General features: G+C 47.1%; 1 protein-coding gene and 1 non-coding gene across 3 annotated transcripts in view; both read left to right on the top strand.

Annotated features, from left to right (window-relative positions):
- SAMD4A (sterile alpha motif domain containing 4A) overlaps positions 1–26,361 on the top strand; it is a 209,967-nt gene that overhangs the window by 39,125 nt on the left and 144,481 nt on the right. The gene's annotated exons all lie outside the window — the stretch shown is intronic.
- LOC128589375 (U6 spliceosomal RNA) lies at positions 187–295 on the top strand. The gene has a single exon (XR_008380967.1). It is a non-coding gene; the product is annotated as a U6 spliceosomal RNA (small nuclear RNA).

Here is a 26,361-nt window from a genome sequence, read left to right as displayed (position 1 = left end):
AAGTATTTCTTTTTTTGGCACATTTCTCTGATCTGTGGTTCCATGCCTATAGCTGGATGTTGCTTACAACTAAATGTTTTCTGTGATAAAGCTAATTTCTGAACTTGCAATTTTTTTGGAGTAATTTGCATATAACACGAAGTCCTTTGGTATAGAGTCTTGCTACTCTAACAAGTTCATTCTGATGTGCTCGCTTCGGCAGCACGTATACTAAAATTGGGGAACGATACAGAGAAGAGTAGCGTGGCCCCTGCGCAAGGATGACACACAAACTTGTGAAGCGTTCCATATTTTAAAAAAAATAAAAGTCCATTCAGATTTAAAGAAAAAGGATAGTTCAGTTCTCCTGTAAAATAGCAGATAGTCAGTGATATAACAGTTTGAATCTGACACGGTCTTACAGTAGCTCAGCTCCAGTGCACTTTTTAGGGATGAGTGTGGAAAAAAATCAGCCCCGAAAAGCACTTGTAGCCAGATGGAAAAAGAGAAGGTTTCAGTTCTCTCTCTGAACAGGGAGAACTCTCTCAAACTCTGTAGCATTAAAACAGAACTCTAACTCCGTAGAATTAAAATAAAAAGCTGTTAGGACCTATGTTAGATTTAGATTTTTTTTTTCTCAGCTCTTGCCTAATAATAATAATCAAAATCCAGCAGGATGGTAATTAAAGAGTTTATAGCACATTTAATTTGTGCATTAAAAAATCACATTACTTGTGATTACTCGAGGCTATATAATGGCACAGAAATACTGTACCTTAGTTTATAAAAAGAAACCTTTGAATCTTGGCTGGGTGTATGTGTCTTGAAGAAAAAACCAAAAAATTTCCAAGATGAATTAAAGAAGAATCATTAATGTTAATTATGTCATAACTCTGCTGGGTGTGGTGGCTCATACCTGTAATCCCAGCCAGCACTCTGGGAGGCTGAAGCAGGTGATTGCCTGAGCTCAGGAGTTCAAGATTAGCCTGAGCAAGAGTGAGAGCTCATCTCTACTAAAAATGGAAAAACTAGCCGGGATTCGTGGGCACCTGTAGTCCCAGCTACTGGGGAGGCTGAGGCAGGAGGATCACTTGAGCCCAAGAGCTTGAGGTTGCTGAGAGCTATGATGCCACAGCACTCTACCCAGGTGACAGAGTGAGACTCTGTCTCAAAAAGAAAAATGTCCTAACTCTCCTCTCTTTTTATTCATAAACCCCATTTACTCACAGCAGCAACAGTGGTGAGCACAACCCTTCTCTGTCTGGTGTAGTCGTCCAGGCCTCACGAGCTCTCCATTCTTGTCAGCCAACAGTGCTCAGAGCACCAGAGGCTCCCATGTGGGAAGTATGTTCTGGGTGCACCAGGACCCAGCAAACCACTTAACCAATCATGGCCTACACAAGGCACACAATGAAGCTCTTCCCGGGGCTCCCCTGCTCCTTTCTGAGCTTGGCCTCTGGATTCTTGTGAGGTGAGAAGGAGTCAGCGTGCCAGACTGTGTGTGCCAGCACTGAGCCTGCCGGGCAGGAATCAGTCATTGCTGTTGTTTCTGCCTCAACTGGTCAGCAGGGGCAGAAACCCCCTGACCAGGCCGCCGCCATCCCTGACCTCAGAGCTGTACAACCCCTTGCTGAGGGCGGAGGTGGCCGGGCTGGCCTGGACTTTCTACTGTTTTCTGAACCTTGTGTGTGACCAGCACAGAGTTCAGACTGTTATTTAAAAAAGTGGTTGTTGATATTTGGAAAATAACAACTAAAAATTTGTATTGCAAAAACTTGTTTTCAAGGAGTAGCCCTTCCATCTTGCTGTAGATGTTATATAGTTAGCCAGTGTCTTCCCATTTCGTGGTAGGACACCATCATTTTCTAATTCACTTGGACACGAGGGACTAATCTGTGTGTGTCCAAATCTTGCACTCATTAGAGGCTCCTTCCTGCTTGATACAGTTTGGACTGTTATTAATTTGATCTCTTATTTAAAACTCTCATCTTTCTTTGAATGTGAACATCTTCATTTCCCCTAATGCCTATTGAGTCAGCTCTAATTGCTGTTTCTTCAATCTAGGGTCATTTTCATTAGTTTAATTACCGCAGAAGCCTGCTTCCTAAATGTGCTAATAGCATGAAAATGACTTATTTCCATGTTTTCTGTTGTATGATACTAAGAAATGGGCAAAAGAAGAATTTTTACGGAAGACCAAGAACCGAGTTCTTTTGAGTGACACTTTCAAAGGAGTTGCACCCACCTGTACTTAGCTGGGCGTCGGGGCTTGGGCCGCAGGGGATGAGACGGGGAGACTGCTGAGGAGCAGACAGAGCCACGGTCCTCACAGAAAGGAAAGCCCAGGGAAGCACAAATGTTCACAGATGCTGACGCGAACTGGGACACTCGCGCTAGAGGAGGAGGGCCGGGACTACAGGCTGAGCAGAGGGCAGAGGAGCAGGTTAAGAGCACACGGATGGAGGTAGGCATCACCGCAGCAGGCCCTGGGTGCCCCCGGTTTATGTAGTTGGTAAGTAGATTTGGATGTGTGATGTGCCAGGCTGGCTGTGCACAGTTGTGATGCAATGGAAATTTCTTTGCAATGCACCCAAGGGTGCTCACATGGTGTTGAAAAAATTGTCTTCTGTGAGGTGTTGGAGCCGTTAGGATACAGGGCCCCCCCCCGGCTCTGCCTCAGGCTACTTCTCAGCTCTCCTGACTTACAGTCCCAGGGGAGAGGAAGGGAGGCTGGGGATGAATGATTTTGTGCACACTTGATCTTTCTCCCAGGTTATCTCTTTGTATGATTGTCTCACCTGGTTCCTTACGTTTTATGATCTGTAATCGGTGGTGTCCCTTTTACTCCAGCGATTACGGGTCATAAGACAATGTGTATCTTGAAAGTACACGTTCTCCACGTGGGGAGCTGGGAACCCAGAGGTCCCAGGCCCTTTCGGACGCCCTGCAGTGTCAAACCAATTCTCACAATAACTCTGAGACATTGTTTGCTCTTTGTGGCTCACATTATCTCACATTATCCCAGAGTACAAGTTCACCTATAAGGTTTCAGATTCCATGCCGCAAGTAACCTGTAAGACAGAGAAGTATTGAGTTTTAGTGTCAAACAAACAATATCGACAGTTCTCTGAAGAGGCTCCTGAAAACCCCTTCCTTTCCAACTATGTTTCTGCATCCAGATCTCCTTCGTATCCTGTAGCCAGACGCACATTCACAGCGGTCAGTGCGGAGGAGAGACGAGAGTCCCACAGACGTTCAGAAACCGTGGCTTTCCCACTACAGTTGTTTTTTTGGGGGGAGAGAGAATATAATTATTTCTCACAAAATAACCTAATTTATACTAACATATAATGGGGCTATTTTTATTTTTAAGTAAATTAATGAATAAATATTTTTATAGTTTCTTCATTTTAGTTTATGGTATAGTTTATCTGGATGGATATAATCCACATAAACAAAAGCACTTTGGGGTTATGAGGAATTTTTTATAGATATATACATTTTGTAAAGATGGGGTCTTGCTATGTTGCCCAGGCTGGTCTCGAACTCCTGACCTCAAATGATCTTCCCAAAGTGCTGGGATTACAGGCATGAGCCACCATGCCCAGCCTAGCAGTAATTTTTAAGAGTGTAAATGGATCTAGAGACTAAAAAGTTTGAGGCCCACAGCTTTAAGCATGTGTTTTGATAATGCAAAAATTCATTTTGTTTTATGACATAAAAGCATACTTTAAATTCAGATGGTTATAAAGAAGTGAATTTTATTTATTTATTTTTTTGAGATAGAGTCTCACTATGTCACCCTCAGTAGAGTGCTGTGGCGTCACAGCTCACAGCAACCTCAAACTCTTGGGCTTAAGCGATTCTCTTGCCTCAGCCTCCCAAGTAGCTGGGACTACAGGCGCCCTCCACAATGCCTGGCTATTTTTTGGTATGGTTGTCATTGTTGTTTTGTAGGCTTGGGCTGGATTCAAACGCGCCAGCCCTGGTATATGTGGCTGGCGCCTTAGCCGCTGACCTACAGGCACCAAGCCAAGAAGTGACTTTTAAAGCACCTTTCTCCTCAGTAACTGGTGTGTTTCTCTCCTCTTTTTGCCCCTTACATCCCAATTGAATCCTGGAACACTAATACCTGATGTAAACATGTGAGAAACGTTTAATCGCTGTTTATTTTCTTTTTATAAAATGTTTCAAGTTGCCAATAATACTTTAATAAAAGCAAGTGTTGTTCCCTTCTTGCCTTAGGGACACAAAGCTTTACTCTGAAATTTCATTGATTCTCAGTTATCTATCCATTAAAATAAAAGCCCGAGGATCGACCTCCTACGAGGAAGACTGGAAAAGCCCTATTATGTCTCCCAACATAGAGAGAGAGGCTGTGACTTAGAAAGTGGCTCTCCCAACATAGAGCGAGGCTGTGACTTGGAAAGTGGCTCTGTGATTGTCTGATAAAGTCCTCTAGTCAGAGGTGAGGCCAGGGGTGCGACCTGGTTCTCCTGAGGTCAGCTCGGTCATCTCAGAAGGCACTGTTCCTCCTGTGTCCCGTCCCCTTGGAGGTGTGCCCAGTGAGATCAGCTATGGGATTCGTTAGATGTCCTGTGTCTAGTACAGGGGAGGTAGCACACAGGGTGAGTCCTGGCTCCCTTCCTGGGCTGGTCACTGGAGCTTGGACATGTCACCCACCTTCCCTGGTGCCTTGGGGCATCTGTCAGTGAGGACGCTCCCACCTGGAGAGTGGGGGGGCACCTTCATTGTTGACAGTGTGACTTTTTTCATGCTTCCTCTCATTTAAATAATTCTCACAGCAAACCCTTGAAATAACTAGAATGGGTGTCATTAATTCCACCTTGTATTTGAAGAAATACCTGCATTGACGTGACACTTAATTCCGTTACTTCTCCTAACAACCCCTCTGCCTGTGTTTACATGAACCGCCGTCTCTTTGCCCGTGAGAAATGCATGTTCAGAGCACAGGGGCTGAGTGTTTGAGCCTTGGAGCTGAAACTCTGAATTATTTCATGTAGGAATATTGTTCATGGGCTAAGTTTGTGACTACTTCTTAGATTCCATCGTTTCTCAAAAAAGGTGTTTCCAGTTAAGCACAACCTGTTCATAAATGAACTTTCAGAACACAAATCATCTCGTAGTGGGGCCCTGTCTGCGCTGTGTGTGATGCTTATTGTTTTTATTTTGTGACCTCCTTGAAATAGACTGTATTACCAATATTTTAAGTATTAAAATATTATTTAAAGTGGGAGTGATGGCTTTAAAAATATACTACTTTAGGCAGCACCTGTGGCTCAGTGAGTGGGGTGCTGGCCCCACCCATATACCGAGGGTGGTGGGTTCGAACCCGGCCCCGGCCAAACTGCAACAACAACAACAAAAAGTAAATAAATAAAAGTCTTAAAAATATATTACTTTGAAATGCTTAACCCTATTATTGCCTATAGTGAGCCTTCCCCTTCCCCCATAGAAGGCAGATTTAATTATAACATAGGAGCAAGTGTGAACAATTCTCCTATCAAAAATTTCCTACATGAAAACAAAATTTCGTTATATTTCATCCCCTTTTAAGTGAAATTTGCTTGCATTTATGAGTGGCCATGCAGCGTATGGCATATCCCGTGTGACTGTATAAAATCACTCTGTATTTCTAGGGAAGATAACTCGAGACACTGCCTCTGTTTAAGTTTCATCTCAAGAATGAAAACATAAAGCTGCCCACAGGAAAGTGCATAAATTGCTGTCTCCTCTGCTCGTGCACATTTTTATCTGTCTTTACCGTTCTCTTTAACACTATGCAGAGCGCTTCTCCACTCTTAATTATATTCTGAGGGAGAAAATCTTTGCACAACGGTTGAGTTTTGTGACAATGCCTATTTTTTCCTTTTGATTCTTCAGAAGTTCTGTGAACAGGTGCGCCTGCAAAAGAGACCACGTGCTGCTCTCTGACCCTCATTTCTGCGTTTCCTTACATGAGAAGCCTGTTCTGGCAGGGAGGACTTCATGTTATTGAACGGAGCTGTGTGTCTCAGCAGTTGTATCCATGCTCTAAAGCTGTGGTCCCCTGGCACCAGGTTGTGAAATGGTCCCGGTCTGTGGCCTGTGAGGAACTGGGCAGCCCAGCAGGAGGTGAGCAGCGGGCCAGTGAGCAAAGCTTCATCGGTATTCACAGCCTCTCCCCATCACCTGCATCGTGCCCTGAGCTCCGCCTCCTGTCAGATCTGTGCATTAGACTCTCACAGGAGCCGAACTCTACTGTAAACGGTGCATAGGAGGGATCTAGGTTGCACTTTCTTCTGAGAATCTAAACCTGACGATCTGGGGTGGAGCCGAGGTGGTGCTAGTGCTGGGAGGGGCTGCCGACACAGATGATCATTAGCAGAGAGGTTCGAATGCACAGAGACCGTGATAGATCAATTGCAGGCAGACTCATATCAAAGCCTATCAGTGGGTGACCGTTAAGCTGCATCTGGTGGCAGGCGTTATAGCAACAGCACAGTTTGGGGGGTCACTGTCTCCCATTACCCCCAGATGGGACCATCTAGTTACAAGAAAACAAGTTCAGGGCTCCACTGATCCTGCCTTACAGCGAGTTGTATAATTATTTCATGATATATGACAATGTAATAGTAATAGAAATAAAGTGCACAATAAATGGAATGGGCCTGAATTATCCCGAAACCACCTCCCCTCCCCACCTGTGAAACACTGTCTTCCTTGAATCAGTCCCTGGTGCCAAACGCTTGGTGACCATTGCCTAAAACACAGGCTCTGAGCTGGCAGGGCTGACACCTCCGGCTCCCGGCAAGGTGTAGACATCCCAGATCATCCAGGACAAACTGTTCTGTCTTTAGATAACCAGGCCCAGTGAACATAGTCACCCTTACTGGCTCATTCCGTTACTTAATAATATGGAAACCCAACAGTTGTAACTTCCTTTGGTTAAGTTGTGTTTTTACAGAATTAACATACTATTGTTGATGTAGTAATGTGATTATTTTGTTTCGAGAATTCAGAGCCTTTTAATCCGTATCCTGTCACCAGCCTTGTTTATTTTTACTCTAAGTTTCTAAAGTAACGATGCGCATTACAGGGATTCTGAATTTTCAGAAAGAAAGTAAAATTCTGTCTTACCAGGTTATGGTGAGAAACACTGTTCTTTAGCTGCAGGAGAGGATTTTTAACACGAGCTGGTAGAAGCTGAGGAGGCCAGGGCTGCAGTGGTTTCCAGCCAATTTACCTTGGAGGGTAAAATTTATCCTTGTTTTACTTTTGGGTCAAACAGTTTGTTCAAAAGCCTGATGAATAACAAATATATATTTGTAAGCCAAGGGATTTTTGAAGGTTTTGAAATTAAATATTTCATTAGCGTGGAAAAAAAAATATGTAAAAAAAAAGGGCAGCGCCTGTGGTTCAAGGAGTAGGGCGCCGGTCCCATATGCCGCAGGTGGTGGGTTCAAACCCAGCCCCGGCCAAAAATCACAAAAAAAAAAAAAATTTCATTAGTGTGGAAATGTTTAACCATAGTCACTTTCTTTGCAATTCTATGAGAAGGAAGGAGGGAGGTGAAGGGCCACTCACTTTCTTGAGAGAATATATTCCAGAGCACATATAGGGTATTTCTTTCTCAACTCTATGTGGAAGGATTGTGGCTCCCCAAATACACTGGGTTATTGCAACAAAAAATAAGTTTAACTGTGCACTAAAATACACAAATATCAACGGTTATATTACAAGTGAATCGAAGTAACTAAACCACTTTCTTCAATGAGAAACATGAGTTTAGGCTTGGTTTGTTAGAATTACGTACAGGAGAACCTGTAAGGAAGGAAGGAAAAGTTTTTTTTTTCCCCAGAGGAAAGTGGTATAGTGAGACATGTTAGGTTGGCCAGTTCCCTCATGGCTTCACATTTTTGCCCTCTTTTAAGTTGAGAACATGAGTGAGTAGCCTGTGTTCTGTGCACTGACACTTGGTGCAATTATTCTGGGGAGTTGTCAGAGTTCGTGATTGATTTCACGGCGTTCTCAACCTCTTTTTCCTCTGAGGAAAAAGACTGCTGCTGTTCACCTGCCACCTGCAGTGGCCAGGCCCCGCTGATGACGATTTTAACACCATTTAACCAGTGTTTCCCTGATGGTTCATTTCTCTGCCACTCAGAACCATGCCTAGCTTGTAAATTTCTTGAAAATTGGGTGCCTGACTTTAGCTATGATGTGACTATACTGTGTGGGAGACGCAAAACCTCGTGACATCAAGACAGACAACACCTGCTGAGCTTGGCCCTGAGTCACGGGAGGAGCTCAGGGTGACACTGCTTGTCCTTTAAGAAGTCCTTCTGTTGGGCGGCGCCTGTGGCTCAGTCGGTAGGGCGGCCCCATATACCGAGGGTGGCGGGTTCAAACCCGGCCCCGGCCAAACTGCAACCAAAAAATAGCCGGGCGTTGTGGTGGGCGCCTGTAGTCCCAGCTACTCGGGAGGCTGAGGCAAGAGAATCGCTTAAGCCCAGGAGTTGGAGGTTGCTGTGAGCCGTGTGAGGCCACAGCACTCTACCCGAGGGCCATAAATTGAGACTCTGTCTCTACAAAAAAAAAAAAAAAAAAAAAAAGATGTCCTTCTGTTTAGTGCCGCGTTTTCCCCCCACAAGGGGTTTGCAATTGATTGTGCCCAAACATTATCAATCTTTGGATGACAAACATTATAGAAATAAAAATTAAATACTTTCACCTGGGGTAAGGTGCCTCTGGTGCAAGTCAGATTGGAATCGGCTTAGCTGTGGCCTCGCTGATGCACTTTATTTCTGGTGCTGTGCTGGCACCGACTCGCCCCAGCTCCCACTAGCTGGTCACGCACAGCTATTTCCAAAGATGTCACCTTGGCAGTCGGACATCAGCCACGTTAGGAGTATTTACACCAGGGAAATTGGTATGTGCTACAGATCCATCCCTTTGCCCCCCAAGAACCAGGGGTTAAGACATTTCCTAGCACACTACTGCTTATGAACCAAGAAATAATACATTTGGAGTTTTGATGTTTTAAGTGGGTTCTACTAAGGATTGATGATAAAGGAAACACCAAGCAAGGCCTTTGACTTTGAGAAATCACAGGTTTAAACAAACTGCCTCCACCCAAGCATTTATCAAACTCATCTTCCCTTCAAACTTGAAAGCAAACAGGAGAGTTGACGCCACGGTTAGAATAGATGAACATGTCTTTGAGTGTATTTTTGAATGCTTGTTTTATTTAACAGATCCTCCTGGAGCAGGTCTTTCTTCAGTGTGGAGAGTTACCACATTTCTTTCTCAACTGTACCTGGAAGGATTGTTACTAATTTACTAAGGTGCATTTATTCCTGCTGCTTTTTTGCCTGGTACCCAGAGAAGTTGGTCAGTCACTAAGATGCTTCCCTTTTCTCCTTTTCTGCTTGTTTTATTTTTAAGCTAACACTTGTCCTTTGGAAAATTCCTCGCTCAAAGATGTCTGGGGCTGGGAAGAAAAACATTTTACTTCCCCATTTATTGACTCTCCACAAAGGATTTTTCCTAAGGGTAACTGCAGAACACAGCTAGCACCATAATGAAAAGTCATGTCTTAAAAAATGCTGGAAAATCTATTTTTCTTGTAGAAAGATAAGAGCCTCTTTACTGATCAAATATATGTCACTTTAAATATACTTCGAGAGTAGATTTCTAGAGTCACTTCCACTGTGCGAGCAACTGCCATCAAGTATGTTCTTAACTGTGATTTAAAACAGAATGAATCGTAAATAAGAAAATTTCTAAGAATGATAATCTACTTATCAATATATGTATTAATAAGCACATTATATATATTATTTTAAGTCAAAGTATTAATTAGTAAAAATCAGTATTTCTGGTATGCAAATATAGTTGTTATCAAGACTCGGTGAATAGTACCTTTCTTTCCATCTGATCCTAAATTATAGTTAAAATTCTTAATGTTTTTTTTTTTTTGAGACAGAGCCTCAAGCTGTCGCCCTAGGTAGAGTGCTGTGGCCTCACAGCTCACAGCAACCTCCAACTCCTGGGCTCAAGCGATTCTTCTGCCTCAGCCTCCCAAGTGGCTGGGACTACAGGCGCCCTCCACAATGCCCAGCTATTTTTTGGTTGCAGCCGTCATTGTTGTTTGGCAGGCCCTGGCTGGATTCGAACCTGCCAGCTCAGGTGTATGTGGCTGGTGCCTTAGCCACTTTAGCCACAGGCGCCGAGCCTATATTTAAAATTCTTTAATTGGTTAGAGGCCGGAGGGGAACCATGAGCTGCTGTCTCGTCTACATTTTTTTTTCTGGCTGTGTCTATGGATTGTACCTTAGCACTCAGTCCTTTTACTTAGCTGGTTTCCCTGAGCTACGCAGCTATGGAGCAAATCATGGGAACACACTTCATAGAATGGAGCACTGGAGAAACAGGTGGGGCTCCTGCTTTGGGTAGGAATGACTTTTTTTGTTTTAACTCACTAAAAGACATAACAGAGTCAGCCAGGTCAATTAATTTTTTAAAATACTTTTATCCTTTAGAACTGGAAGATTTTTTCTTTTTTCATTGATCTCTGGAAAACCTCTGTCATCTAGATGACATTAAAGTCAGCATTTCTTCCTCCAGATGTTCAGCTAATACCGATGGCTGGTGGCTGCCCTTAGGTGGAGATTCCATAAATGCCAGGCCTGTGTGAGTCCTGGGTACACATGCTTGTCTCACGAGGTTGCCGTTATTATAATGCTCATTTTTCAGATGTTGGCATCAAGGGTTTGTGAGTTTGGGTCTCGGAGTTAGCAGCTGCGGAGGGGCCCAGTATCAGGACCGTCTCACCGGTGCTTGGGGGATTAAAAAAATAATCAAATGGAAACTTCCCAAAACAGCTCCTGTAACAGAAATAGGCACCGTGTCTGAGCCATCAGCAGCAGCAGCATCATCTTCATTGAAACCAGGTCGTTCTGATCCTCGAGTGGGGCTGCTGAGCCCTGGTAAGCAAATGGTAATAAATGGAGCAGATTTTTGTGACGCGGGCCCTGCCTTACCAGTGTAGAAACAGCTTCTCCAGGTAGGAGGCAGAGTATGGTTAGCGGGGACCATTCTAAGGTCTGAGATCTCTTTTAAAACGTGAAATTTGGCTCGGCGCTATGGCTCACGCGGTTAAGGTGCCAGCTACATACACTTGAGCTGGCGGATTTGAATCCAAACAGGGCCTGCCAAACAACAATGAGGGCTGCAACCAAAAAAAAAAAAAAAATAGCCAGGCGTTGTGGTGGGCACCTGTAGTCCCAGCTACTTGGGAGGCAAAGGCAGGAGAATCACTTGAGCCCAGGAGTTGGAGGTTGCTGTGAGCTGTGATGCCACAGCACTCTACCCAAGGCAACAGCTTGAGGCTCTGTCTCAAAAACAAAAACAAAAACAAAAAAAAACATGAAATTAAATGAGGAAGGACAAAAGTCTGAAGGACTATAAGCTGGAAGCTATGGTATTCTCTGGGCAAACTTGTCTGTAGTTTAAAATGGAACCTAGAAAAGAAAATCGCTGTTCTGTTTATTTTTCCTTGTGAGCCACTGAAGTTTGCCATGGGGGCAAAAGGAGCAAGGCCAGGCAGGCGCCCGGGGGCTGTTCTGTAGGCGCGACCTCTAGGCAAAGGGCTGATGCATTTCACCTCCCAGATTTCCTGTTTGAAACTCTTGAATTCAAACAGGACAGTCACAGAGCAGCCTTTGTACTCAGACCCTGGCTGTAGACAGCCCAAGAGGCTGTACTGGAGCAAGACCCTTGGGGTTATAAATGCCTGCAGGCTCCTGAGTGCCTCTCAGAACCTGTGTTTGAAGGGCATAGCACTCCCAGATTCTAGACCAGAGCCATTCTTGTCGTCTCCTCTACAACCCCAAATAAATGTACCCCCTAACATTTACAGCCCCTTGGTATCTTCTAATGCATCATCCGAGACAAAACAAGGGGGGATTTTGAAGATTTCTCAGACCACATCCAAGTATAACTAAACTTGTTTCTGTCATGCTAGCAAAGCCGGAGAGGAGCGTTTCATCCTTCAAAAGTAATCTTTATTCATTGTGCATTTTTTGTGTTACTCATAACATATTAGGAACAAAATATGAATGCTTCTTCTGCAAGAACTTTTCTGTGAGGAAAAGACATTGTTTTGCTGATTTTTCATGTATAAAAATGTGCTCCCCATGCATAATCTCTGTAATTTTTGACTCAAGAAATGAATTTTCTTGAATGGGAATAGTTTTGTGTAGTGACATTAGGGTAAACCTGTTAATGGGAGAAAAAAGGCATTTTTTCTTTATGTTAATGTTACGCTGTTTCTGTTTAAATCGGAAATCAATCATTTAGGGTTTGCTATTTTATTTTATTTATTTATTTATTTTTTTTTTCTAGAGTCAGAGTCTCACTTTTTATGGCCTTCGGTAGAGTGCCGTGGCCTCACGCAGCTCACAGCAACCTTCAACTCCTGGGCTTAAGCAATTCTCTTGCCTCAGCCTCCCAAGTAGCTGGGACTACAGGCGCCCGCCACAACGCCCAGCTATTTTTTGGTTGCAGTTCGGCCGGGGCTGGGTTTGAACCCGCCACCCTCGGTATATGGGGCCGGCGCCTTACTGACTGAGCCACAGGCGCTGCCCAGGGTTTGCTATTTTGTTACGTCAATCTTGATGTTTTACTGAGAAAGCAGTAGTTATAATGTCCCTTCCATTTGATGTTCGTATTATGTAGTTCTTATTAGAGGAAAATCGTCTCAAATTACCTGGCAGCTAATGGAGGGGCTAGCCCGTTCAGGGTCTATCCAGGGAGGCGGGATGATGGTGATGTCTATCCTTAGATGAGGTTTGTGATGTTATTTGCAAACGAGCTTATGCAGAAAGCACTTGGTGTTGAAGGCATAGTCTGAACACATGTGAACACTTAAAATATGCCACAGTTTGGATAATTCTGCTTTGCCATTGAGAAACTTTAAAAAACTGAAGTAGCCCAGGTCTATTCAGCCGGAGCTCTATGGGTTTGCGGGTGAGTTTGCAGGTGAGTGCAGAGAGCCGAGACTTGGGCTAAGAGAAGAGCCCTGCCCGAGGAGAGCATCTGGGCTGTGGGTCACCGCTGTGGCTGCCCCAGGAGTCATCCAGGAGACTCAAAGTCTCAGCCCCTGAAGTTCGGATTTAACTGGCCTGTCAGCTAAATTTTGGGAGTTTTGCTCCTTCAAGCAAATGCTGGGTACCTGCAGGCTGGACGAGACCCCTTAGGTGTACAGTTGAAGCCTGAGAAGCACTTCTCATAGCCCTGTTAGCCTGGTGACAGTTCCAAATGTCACCTGATAATGGAAGTGATTTAATTCTGTAGCTAAATAACTAATTGATCCAGAGACTGCTGGAACCCACTGGGTAATGTTTAGAAAAGGTCTTTGCTGTTTCAAAAACAAAAACCTTGCTGCCACCGAGGTCATTTCCATAAAGGCAGAGTTTACTGAGCATGGTTGGGAACCCCGGGAGCCCCACAAGTCTGCTGTAGACTCTGTGCTCTGCGAGATGATATGGCGAGACAGTGGCCGTGGCGGCTGGTTCTCCTGCCAGCGGCCTTGGTGCGACTGGTCAGCACACCTGAGCGGGTCCTTATCTCAGGGACGGACTCAGTGCCCCAGCTCACAAGGCTGATGTGTGAAGATGAGCCAAAGAGGACGTACAGTGAGAAACATGACTGCCACCCGCTTCCTCTCCCAGGGGACGGGCAGACCTGAGTGAATGGGCAGAGACGGCTGCCTGGTGGGCGTGGGGGTAGTGGAAAGAGTCATGTTCTAGGTTTGGTGGTTTTCTGTGGCCCCGGCCAGCCATCAGCCCCATGAGGGCAGGGACCTTCCGTTCTGCTTAGTGGCCCATCTCCAGCTCCCATGGTGACCAGCCCTGCAGGGACTTGTGTGTCCCACCTGCGTTTCCCCGGGGACTGCCCTTGCTCTGTTCCCAGGTCAGCCCAGCTCCTTGTCCTCCCGCCAGACTGCTCTTTAGTACGGTCGGGTCACCTGTTCCAGGTGTTGGTTCTGTGTCTTGGCTCTCCGAGGGCCATCTTATTTCTCCCGTTTCCAGTTCCTCCACAGGACCTCTGGGTAATCTTCATGAACTTTCCAAATGGTTTTTAGTCTCAAGTTCACTTCCAGTTTGTAAAGGCCCTAAGCAGGTCAGAGAGCCTTTCTGTTCACAGCTAAGTTTGGTCCCTCAGTGAATATTGGGATATAGTAGGGATGCGAATCTGTCTCTATAACCAATAACTGATGACAACTCTGTTAAGAAATAGCTTAAGGGAAAGGGAGGCAAAGTATGAGAGGATTCCAAAGTATTTATTCCTGGCCACTGGAAAAGTGATGGTTAATTCTGTGGGGGGAAATAAACCAGGGTAAGGGTCAGGAGGGGGCACAGGCTGAGCTTGGTTTGGACTTGCTGGATTTAACAGAAGGGGGGATCATGTGGACACACAGCTGGGGGCAACAACACGGAGCCTCAGTTATTTTCATTTTTATTTATTTTTATTTTTTGAAGACAATCTTGCTTTGTCATCCTTGGTAGAGTGCCATGGCGTCATAGCTCAGAGCAACCTCAAACTCTTGGGCTCAAGTGATCCTCTTGCCTCAGCCTCCCGAGTAGCTGGGACTACAGGCACCTGCCACAATGCCAGGCTATTTTTTAGAGATGGGGTCTTGATTTTGCTCAGGCTGGTCTCTGGAGCTCAGGTAATCCGCCTTCCATGGCCTCCCAGAGTTTTAGGATTGTAGGTGTGAGTCATTGTGCCCAGCGGGAAGCCCGGTTATTCCTGCAAAACCTCATTTATAGTCTCTGGACCTGGAACATTCTCATTCCTTCCATTCTTTTCGGAAACATGAGAAGCAAGTGGACTGTGGCTGCCCAGGGCCCCTTCTCCTCTAAGTTAACCAGGGAGAAAACGAGAAGGATGTTTCTGTTCTCAGCATCTGAGTGGGACCAGGTTGATTTCAGCCACTCCTATTTAGTTTCGACTCTGCCATTTCCAGGCACGTGACAGCTCTGGTGTGGTGTGGGAAGAAAGAGCGTCAGACACCCCCAGTGTCCTCTTCCAGAGCCACCTCTGTGGACCCTCATCACAGAAGCTGGGCTGAGCCCAGGAGCCCACGTGGTGGGGCCAATGACCTGGCGGCAACCACTTGCTCCAATGTCTGTTTCGGGGCCAGCCAGGAATTTCAGAGACAATGGGTTGAACTGAGCACAGCTACCTAAGGTTTGGTAAAAAGCTACAGTTGAGACCTGGACTGTAGTTCTCTCTGAGTCTCCTGTTGGGTTAATAGGCTTTGAGAACCAACTGAACTGCCGGGAAGGTGAATAGTTTGACTCACTTGGCTGACAGCCGTCCTCAATTACTGAATTAGGAGCACCAATGACTTTATAATGTAAAGGGGAGCCTGGGAAAAAAGATTTCTCTTTCAAGTGACCATAATAACTAAAATGTGGAGGGTACAATAAAGATGTGCAGCAATTTTTTTTTAACGATCAGAAAAATAAAGGCAGGGTGTTTTATAAGTGTCAGGATTTTGTCAGCCGATAGAGATCTCCAGAGCACGTGTCTGTCACTCCTGAGCCTCCCCAGGGTCTAACCCTACCCCCGCCGTGCTGTCTTTAACTACTCGCTGCCCACTGCGGTGGGGGCCCCATCACTGCTCACTGACACCCTCCAGTTTCTGATGGGCGGCTTCCTTTGTCTGGGGGTGTGTATGTGTCTGAGTTACCCTAACCCGGAGACAAGGAGCTGGGGCTGACGTGGGAACAGAGCAAGGACAGTCCCTGGGAAACGCAGGTGGGACACACAAGTCCCTGCAGGGCTGGCCACATAGACCCTCTATGCCCCAAAAGAGGTTTTCAGGAGATTAGGCAACCGCAAAAACTGATGATGAGTGTTTTGCTAATTCCACAAATATTCCTGTAAACTCGACCCCAGTGTGAAACATCATGTCAGCTGTTGGAGTCACGGCTGTCCTGCTGGTGGGCACATTCAGATCCAAGCTCTCTCACCTGCGGGGCTGTCCCGCCCATGTCCCTGCTCTGGGCCATTCTGTCACTGGTCTTCTCCCCTGGGTATGAGGTTGTAGGGAACGTGATGTAAACATTGCCATTCTGAAATTAGCTGCCCCAAAGTCCAGCAGGGAAAATAGTGAGAGTAAGTTTCCTTCCAGAATCTGGAAAAGCCATTTTGTTTTGTCAGCCCAGGTGGGACTTGTCTATTGACAGTGACTGCTCACCAGGCAATGTTTGCAAAGTGGAATGTTTAATCCCTTCACAGCTCTTTAAACCTGCCTGAATGTGTAAGTCTTCCTGGAGAAAGGGCTAAGTACGGGAGCAGTTCCCAGGCTGAAACGTAAAGTGCTCACAGATTCCTAAGGAACATGCTCTATCATAAACCATTTTTAAAAGTTAAATTTCTGTTTGTTTGTTTTTTTTTGAGACAGTCTCAAGCTGTTACTCTGGGGTAGAGTGCCGTGGCGTCACAGCTCACAGCAACCTCAAACTCTTGGGCCCAAGCCCTTCTCTTGCCTCAGCCTCCCAAGTAGCTGGGACTAGAGGTGCCCGCCACAACGCCTGGCCATTTTTTTGTTGCAGTTGTCATTGTTCCAGCTGGCCCAGGCGGGGCTCCAACCCGCCAGCTTTGGTGTATGTGACCAGTGCCCTACCCACCCACCGCCATGTTTTCAATTTCAGATTGATACAAGGGTGCAAATGATTAGTTTACATTGTTTGCATTTGTTAGGTAAAGTCCAAGTCCTAGTTGAGCCCGGGAGTGGGCCAGGCGCCCTGTAGGTGATAGCACACCAATCCCCCACCTCCCCTTATAAAAGTTAAATTTTTTAAACCCCCCCCCCCACGCCTGGGCAGCTTTATTCATTGGGAGTGTTCTGCTGGTCACTCTCGCTTGGCTCACTGTCCTCCCTGCTGCCCTCCCTGTGCGTCCAGCCTCTACACTGTCCCTCCAGTTCACTGTCTTTTGACCTCTGCCTAAACACGTCTAGTTGTTTCCAAAGCCTGCTAAGCAAAATCTGTGTTTTGCGCCTGAGCAAGGTTTAGTAACTGTGGGCCATGCTCACGGGCAGCAGCTCCTCCTGCTGGGAGTGTGTGTGTCTGAGTTATCCTTACCTTTTAACCCCCAGGTTCCAGGAGATCAGGAAAGACAGTGGCTCTACCCTAATTAACGTCCTATTTAGCACCTGTTACAGGGTCATTACTACACCAAAAGTTAGATGTTGGGGTTTTTCTCTTCTCCATCAGAATTTTGCTTTCCACGGGATACTATATTTCTTCCAGGTTAACCTATATTTTAATGGCCTCTAAATTGTCAGTTGAGACAGCAATTAGTTCTAATTTAGCGTTAATGCTGTGAGCATGGAGGAAGAAGCTAATCGGTGTGGCGTGAACGGGAATTTCATGAATGGAAACTTCTCTTGCGCACAGCAGCGAGTGGTCCCGTTGTGAAGGCACCTTTTAGGGGGTCTGTCTACTTACCACTCCTGGTGGCCGGCGGCTTTCACCTTCCAAGTTGAGCTGCTGTCTCTTAAAGCGCTTCTGGGAAAGTGGTCTGGAAACCTGTGTGCTTATCTGGTTAGCACTTTACTGTCTCCAGCTGCGGTTGTGAGGCATCCTGTGCAGGCCGAAGGAGGCACAGGCCAGGGCACCCTGGTCTCTGCTCAGCACTCCTAATTCTGGCAGAATGGCCCTTCATTCGCTGTGGGCGCCAAATAGTTGCCCAAGGCTTCTACCTGTCTGACTGCATTTGGTCCCTTCGATAAAAGGCCCTGCTCCCTGCCCCAGAGTTCTTTCTCTCAGTTACATCCTATTCCTTTGATCTGTTTATCCATATAATCTTATCATCTAAGGCTAAGCAATTGCTATTTCCTTAAAAACTCAGAAAAATTATATAATCTGAACTCAATGCACCCCCTTTTAGCCTCCCCATTCCCAGACCTGGAGGTGACAAATTTATACTTTCTCTCTTCTAGCTCCAGGGCAGAAACACTGTGTTAGAAAAAGATTTTTAAAAAGGACAGAAAGTAAAGAGCATCAGGTCAAGGGGTGCTTCTGACTTTTTTTTTTTTTTAAAAGAAAGTCTGTCTCCCTACTCCCCTAAGATCCCGGTGCTATGCTTAGCCCAGAGTGGTTTTTCAAAGATGCAGCCCGGTCAGTGACATTTGTGGCTCCCTGGCTGATCCTGTCCTGGACCAGCCTAGCAGAACTTTCTCTGGTTTATTCATCACGCGGCCCAGCTCTCGGATGTGCACGCAGACCAGTCTTAATCCCTGGTTTGTGCCTGTGTGTCTGTTTGGTTGTGAGTTACCTTGCAGATGGCGTTCTTAGGCCACTGATGCCCGTGCCCAGAGGGAAACAATGATGGGAGAATCGAACACGTCAGCTCCGCTCTGTGTTAAGGGCTGTCACTGTCACTGTCACTGCCTGGGCGGGGCGGAGTCATTGTCCAAGACGAGGTCTCTGGGGCACGGTGTCCCCTCCGGCTCCTTTGTACCTCTGGAGATGGGACAGCCTGCGTTCCACTTGTGCCTGTTAGTTTATTTGTAAACTACAGGCCCAGAAGTAACATTATGTATAAAATTCAGACAAGACAATTGCTCCTTCATGCCGGGAGAGGGTTTTAAAGGAAGTCAGCTGACTTCCTGACTGGCTGAATGAAGTGTGAGTGTTAGTTTCTGCCCTGTTGGGAAACGGCATGTGAATAGAGGCCTTGTATAAGCAGGCTTTTATTTTTGTGAATGGTTGGAAATTTGGGGAAAAGACAAGAGAGGTCTGTTTATTTTCACATATCAAGATTCATTTCTGGGGCACAAAGGCAGAAATCGGCATCTCCGACGTTCGGTGGTCTCTGGCCCTGAAATGCCGGCTCCTCTGCTCCCTTTCTGTCCAGAGTTGTTGAGTTGCCATAGCAACGTGGCTCCTCCCCCACAGCCCTGCAAGAGTAGCTGGTTACAGATTTAGCAGCAAGTCAGGCCCAGATCAAAATCCAAATATAGGGCCCTGATCACAGAAAGTGGGCGGACCGAGGCCTAGAACTGCTCACTGCCCCACTGGGGCTGCTTGTGAAGTGACAGGCACTCTGCCCTAGGGGTCTGGGAGTGCTGTCCTGAAACCGCGCCCACCACCCGAGCTCTGCCACACCTACACGCGAGGCTGCACCAGGACGGGGGCTGGCCGAGTGCAGGATGAAGAACATTTCATGTATCTTCACATAGCAGCGTAACCCTGTATCCAGTGAAAATTGCTGGTACTCTGCTGGACAGGCAACTTTGGGGACAGGCACTGAGCAGATGCTGCAAAATGAACGGAGCTCTGTCCCCAAGAAGGCTTCCCGGGGGAGTCTGGGAAGTGACGGACAGTGAGAATCATTTCATTTCTGCAAGATGAAAAGAGTTCTGCAGATGGACAGTGATTGAGGACTGTGTACCAGGCGTTGTAACCACTTTATAGCTTGCTTAACCTCCTATCTACCCTTTGAGTTAGGTGCTATTATTTACAGATAAAGAAACTGAGGCACGGAGAAGTTAATGAACTTCCTCAGAATTAACGTCTTTTGTGAGTGGCAGAGCTGGGATTTGAACCTCTGCATTGCGACTCCTGAGCCCAGGCTCTTCATACTCACAGTAAGCAGTGTTCAAGGAAACCTAAGTGTAGTTTTTGGTTTTTATAAAACGCAGATATCATTCATTGTAGGCTGAATTGTGTCCCCGAAAAATGTCAAAGTCCTAACCCCCGGGAGATAGGAACGTGACCTTGTTTGGAGGACCCTGTGGTCTTGGCAGATGTAAACAAGTTAAGATGAGGTCCCTAGGGTGGGGCCTAACCCAGCCTGACTAGTGACCTCGTGAGAGGAAACATCACGTGATGAGAGACATGTGGGGAGAATGGCCGAGACGGTAGGCAGAGGCTGCGGCCACACACCTGCCAGCCACAGAGGGGGTCCCCATCCACCACCAGGGTGGAGAAAGAGGCTGGCGGGACTCTCCTCAGTGTCTCGGAGGGAGTGTGCCCTGCCGACGCCGGATTCGGACAACTGGATTTGCTTCCAGAATTGTCAGACAATAAATTTCAGTTGTTCTAAGTCACCTAGTTTGTGGTATTTTGTTACAGCCCCTAGGAAACTGATACACATGAGCTTACTGTAGTGGGTTCAGTCAGAACCTAAGTTTAAAGACGTAGGCCGGGCTCAGTGCCTCCTGCCTGTGATCCCAGCACTCTGGGAGGCTGAGGTGGGAGGATCACTTGAGCTCAGGAGTTCCAGACCAGCCTGAGCAAGACTTCATTGAGACCAGCTTCTCAATGAAGCTGACTTCATTTGTCTTTATGCCTAGCTTATTTCACTCGGCATAATGCCTTCAAGCTTGATCCAGATCGTAGCATGTATCAGAACCTCCTTTTTGAGGTTGAGTAATATTTCACTGAGTGTATACACCACATTTTATTTACTCATTTATCCATCAGCAGACACTTGGGCCGCTCCCACCCTTTGGCCCTTGTAAATAATGCTGCTCTGAGCAGGGGTGTACAAATGCCTCTGTGAGGGCAGCACCTGCGGCTCAAGGAGTAGGGTGCCAGTCCTATATACTGGAGGTGGTGGGTTCGAGCCCGGCCCAGGCCAAAACTGCAAAAAAAAAAAAAAAAAGAAAGAAAGAAAGAAAGACCCCTGTGAGAACCTGCTTTTGTTTCTTTTGGGTAGGACCCAGAACTGGAAGTGCTGGATCATATGGTGATTCTATTTTAATATTTTGAGGAACTGCCACACTGTTTTCTGCAGCAGCTGGGCCATTTTACATTCCCACCAGCAAATTACGAGGGCAGCAGTTGCTCCACGCCCTTGCCAGCCCTTATTATTTACTGGTTTGTTTGGATTGCTACTAGTAGCCCTCCTGAGGGATATGAGTGATACCGCATGTGGTTTTGATTTGCGTTTCCCTAACGATGAGCAAGGTGAACATCTTTTCGGGGGCTTATCAGTCACAGGCACATCCGAGAAACATTTATTAGGTCCTTTGCAGTTTCTCAACCTGTTTCTTAACCTGTGTTGCCTTCTGTTGTTGCCTTGTGGAAGCTCTTTTTATATTCTGGGTACTGATCCTTATCAGAGACATGTCTGGGTCTTTAGCTTGTCTTTTTTTCTTTTTGAGACAGAGTCTCACTCTGTCCCCCCTGAGTGTCACAGCATCATCACAGCTCACAGCAACCTCAAACTCCTGGGCTTAAGTGATCCTTTTGCCTCAGCCTTCTGAGTAGGTAAGACTACAGGCACCACTGGTCTTTTTATTTTTAAGTAAACACGGGGGTCTCACTCTTGTTTAGGCTGGTCCTGAACTCTTGAGTTCAAGGGATCGTCCCGCCTCAGCCTCCCAGAGTGCTGGGATTACAGGTGTGTGCTACTGTGCCCAGCCAAAGTCTTCAAACTTTTGATTCTCTCTCCACCTGCTGAGAAGGTGTCAATGTTGGTAGTGGGCAGGGCATGTGTCCCCGGCTCAGGCTTCTAGTGGTGGGTTGGACCACGGGGTGTCTCAACTGTTTCCTAACAGAGGAAGCAACATGTATTTGGGTTCGCCAGAGAAACAGAACCCAGGGGATGTATCTCTGTGTATTTGTGTATATGTTATAGTAAATCCAATTACATATTTATGATTTTTAATCTCTATTTGTAATTATGAAGCCTTGGGCTGTCATGGGCTGTCCATAGCTGGAGATCCCTGGGAGCTGGGGGTGTAATCCAAGTCAAGAAGCTGAAAGGCTGGAGCCCCATGAAAAGCTGATGTTCCCATTTAAGTCCAAAGGCAGGGAAATGCCAGTGTCCTGGGTCAAGGACAGAGGGACAGGAGGGAGTGTCCTGGACCCGAGGAAATCGGCCTCCATGTACTCAGGCCTCAGCTGACGGGAGAAGCCCACCCACATCAGGGACGGCATCACCCACGTAAATGTTAATCTCACCCACAAGTATCCTCGTGGAAACATCCAGAATAATATTTAGAGCCAGTATCTGGGCCCCCTGAGGCCCAGTCCAGCCACATGTAAAATCAGCTGTCACAGAGCACTGGCGGGGGATGGTTTCCTCCTCTGTCTCTGCTAATTAGTCGGAAATAAAGAACGTTCTCAAGGTCCTCGTTTTCCTGTAGATCAGCAGTTCTCAACCTGTGAGTCGCGACCCACAGGAGTTGTATTTCAGGACACACCCCTGGAGGTGTCACTGCACAGGCACCGAGAGCCTGGGATGATGGGGACTCTTGCCTTACCACTGATGAGCTTAGTGTCTCAGGTAAACTACTTACTCTCTGTCTTAACTTTCTTGTCTGAATAAAGCTTGTATCAGTACTTAGCTCATCAGTTTGTTTGTGGGGCACATGGAAGGCACGTGATGGGTGTTCTCTGCCACTGTGTACAGTGAATCTTTAAAGAGGCCCTGTTGATGGACATTTGCTGCCTACATTTTGCCGTTGGAAGCAGCGCGGTGATGAGCCACCATGACGGGCTGTGTATTGTCTCTCTCACGCACCAGTTCACGTTGAGGATCAGTTTTTACAGGTGGAAAGGTCGGGTCATATTTAGGTTTCGATGGTGGATGTGTGCTGCTGATCTGCAGTCCTGACCACAGAGTGTCAGGCTGGGCCTGTGGGGTCCAGGCAGGAGTCAAGGACACGGTGTTGACACTGAATCCTGGATGTTGAGACAGAGCCATCCATGAGAGACCTGAGTTCACACCCAGTGGCCGGGGCTGTGTTCTGAGGCAGAGATGGTCCTGCTGTGTTCAAGAACAAGAAAGCGGGCCAGGGTGGCTGAAGGGGGCTGGTGTAGGGGACGTGGTGCCAGGCTGTGAGTAGGGCCAGAAGGAGGGCTGATGCCAAGGAGCCCCTACTTCAGATTGTGTCTAAGTGCAGTGGGAGCCACTGGAGGGTCTACAAGCTATTTTATAACTTTATAACTTGCGTCAGGGGTCCTCAAACTCTTTAAACAGGGGGCCAGTTCACTGTCCCTCAGACTGTTGGAGGGCTGGACTATAGTTTAAAAAAAAAAACAACTATGGGCCGGGCGTGGTGGCTCACACCTGTAGTCCCAGCGCTGTGGGAGGCCAAGGTGGGTGGATTGTCTGAGCTCAGAGGTTTGAGACCAGTATGAGCAGCAGTGAGCCAGAGTAAGACCCCATCTCTACTAACATCAAAAACATCAGGACAGAGCATCGCCAGAGGAAGAAGAAAATGAACAACATCAAAAAAAAGAGTACTTCAAACGAAAATGAACAAGCAAGCTGAAATTAAAAATAAAAAAAATTTTTAAATAAAAAAACTATGAACAAATTCCTATGCACATTGCACACATCTTATTTTGAATTAAAAAAAAAAAAGAAACGGGAACAAATACAATATTTAAAATGAAAAACAACTAAAGTTAAATAAACAAACTTACCAGTATTTCAATGGGAACTATAGGCCTGCTTTTGGCTAATGAGATGGTCAATGTCTGTTTCCATATTTGTCACTGCTAGTCGTAACAAGTGATGCAAGTGTGCACCAGTTAGTTTCGGGACTGAGAGGAGGAGTGAGAGACAGAGAGGAGGGGAGTCGGGGAGTGCCGCACACATTCCACACATGCGCACTGTAGCAGGGCAGGCAGCGGTGGCAAAAACACCCGGAGGGTGGATCAGTGTCCTCCGCGGACCATAGTTTGAGGACCCCTGACTTACGTCACTGTGGTTGTGGGCCATAGGGTAGACAGTTGGGGCAAGTGGGGTGAGCCAGGGGGACAAGAGAGTATGGTGCTTGGGTGCCGTGGGGGCTGCTGGCCGTGCAGGTGGACTGGATAGTGAGAACTAGTGGGACGAGGGGAGAGGACTCAGGGTCAGGCCGCCTCTCGGCTGTGCCGTTTACTAGCCACCCGGCCGTGGGTGATGCGCTCCTCACTGTGCTTCACTGCCTTCTGTCTATAAAACCAGAATAATTTCACCATTCTCATGCTGCCTATGAATAAATGACTTAATGTATGTAAAGTGCTTGCTACGTACTTAATAAATGTCAGCTATCCTTGTGTCCAGATGCTGGGCAAATACTGGGTGGAGACTGTCTCGTCTGTCTTATCCCTGCACCCTTAGCATTCGGGACAGTATTGGGCACGCGATGGTCATTAGATAGTGTTGGGCTGGAAGACGGAATGAGCCTGGGAAGGGGCGCAGGGCCACGTGAGTGACAAGGACAGCTTCACATCATCCACAGTCTGTGCGTATTTTAAAGTGTGAATGTACTCACGTTGTTTATATAATTAAAAGATTGTTTAATTTTAAAAATCTACTGACACAGTAACATGCTTAGCAGTGTCAGCAGAACTTTTAAGTTATAATGTTTCTATGGAGCCTGTTCCCAGAACCAAGGTCTGGGGATTTGAAATTCTTGCTGCCTGTGTCCTGCCGTGGGTCCAGGGCACATCGGCTACGTCAGTTTTGATCCCAGGAACTTGATATTCAAGAACATTTGCCAAGAAAAATGAATCCCATTTCTTAATAGTTCACAAATCTCTTTTATAATTAAGAGCAATGCCTGTAAGACATAAAACAATCTCAAGAATTATCCAACCAAATGAGAAAAATAGCTTCAGCATTGCAAATTAAGCCACCAGGCCCCGAAATTCCAAGGATCCTGTTTTAGCAATACAGCAGCCAAGGATTCATTTATTCATTCCAGAAATACTTCCTAGGCAACTGCTGTGTGCCAGGTGCAGCCCCAGGCACTTGGGACACATCAGATAGCAAGACAAAGGTCCTTACCCTTATGGAGCTTATTCTCTAATGGGAAAACGGGGGTGAGTCAGGCCACAGCCAGCCAGACCCAGCCTGCCCTGGGATGGGTGAGTGGTGAGGGTGTCAGAGCTCAACTCTGTGCCCCGCAGGCTGAGGGAACCTGGGCCTTGCAGAGGGTTATGGCTTTCAGTGGTTGGTCTGAGCTTCAGGGAAAGGGTGGCGTTTGGACAGAGATACTGAGGAGCATGTGGAGATTGTTCCAGGCTTGGGGAACAACTATCGCAAAAGCCCTTAGGTTGGGCTGTGCAAGGAGGTAGGTGTGACCAGGGTGGAGTGCTCAAGAGGGGGGGCTGGGTGGTGGGGGAGCTGGGCATAGGAGTCACAGAGAGCCCTGTGGGCTGATGGGAACCCTTTGGCTTCCACTCGGAATGAATTCTGGAGATATTACAGGTTTGGGGCAGAGTGACATCATGTGACTTACACTTTACAAGGAGAATTTTTTTTTATTTTTGAGACAGTCTCACTCTGACGCCCTGGGTTGGGTGCCGTAGTGTCATAACTCATGGCAACCTCAACTCCTGGGCTCAAGTGATCCTCTTGCTTCAGCCTCCCAAGCAGCTGGGACTACAGGCGCCCACCACAATGCCTGGCTTGTTTTTTTAGAGATAGGGTCTTACTCTTGCTCAGTCTGGGCTTGAACTCGGGAGCTCAAGCTATCCACCCACTTCAGCCTTCCAGAGTGCCAAGGTTACAGGCGTGAGCTGTCATGCCTAGCTATAAGGAACATTTTGAAAGTCTTCTTCTATAATATGTTGAGAGTAAACTTCAGGAGGGCAGGTTTAAAAAACAGAACTATTTGGAGGCTGGTGGAGTAAGAGAGATGGTGGTGGCTCGTGGTGGCGGAGAGCAGTGTCCCTGGGGAGATGGCAGTGCTCTGAGTGGACATGTTTTGAACATATCTTGAAGGCGGAACCACGGGATTTTTTGCCAGTTCGAGTATAGGAGCGGAGGCAGGAACGACCGCCTGGGTTTTGGCCTGGGCACCTGGAGGGTGGAGAAGCTGTCACAGAGACAGGGCGGGCAGGGGGCTGGGGAGGCTCAGGAGTTTAGTTGGGGACATGCTGAGGTTGAGGTGTCTGTGGTAGCGGAGGGCCAGAGCTGAGCAGCAGCAGAACATGTAAGTGAGAGAGTGGGGGCATGAATTTGGGGGGTGCTCACTTTAAGCACCATCTGTGTGGCCTGAGACTGTGCGGGGTCACCGGGGAGTGAGGGTGGCCTGAGCAGACACAGCACCGAGAGCTGAGTCACTTCAGCATGAAGAGGCAGGAAGAACAGCAGGAATTAGCAGAAGAGTGTGAGTCGGAGCCACCAGGGAGGCAGGCAGACAGCCAGGCCGGGCGGGCACTGGAGGCCACGGGCAGCAGCAGACTCAGGAGGAGAAAGTGATGCGCAGCACCCGGAGCTCCCGGGAGGCCCAGCAGGGCCAGGCTGACCCCTGCACCTGGAGAGGAGGGACAGGAGTCTGCCCGGGGAGCTGTGAGGGGAGGCCTCCTGGACACAGCTGGCCCGTGGCAACCTCAAAAGAAAGCGGAAGCT

The sequence above is a fragment of the Nycticebus coucang genome, chromosome 6 (assembly GCF_027406575.1).
Source record: "Nycticebus coucang isolate mNycCou1 chromosome 6, mNycCou1.pri, whole genome shotgun sequence".
Taxonomy (NCBI): Eukaryota; Metazoa; Chordata; class Mammalia; order Primates; family Lorisidae; genus Nycticebus; species Nycticebus coucang.
The sequence above is the reverse complement of the archived record's forward strand: the minus strand, read 5'-3'. Positions and strand labels throughout refer to the sequence as shown.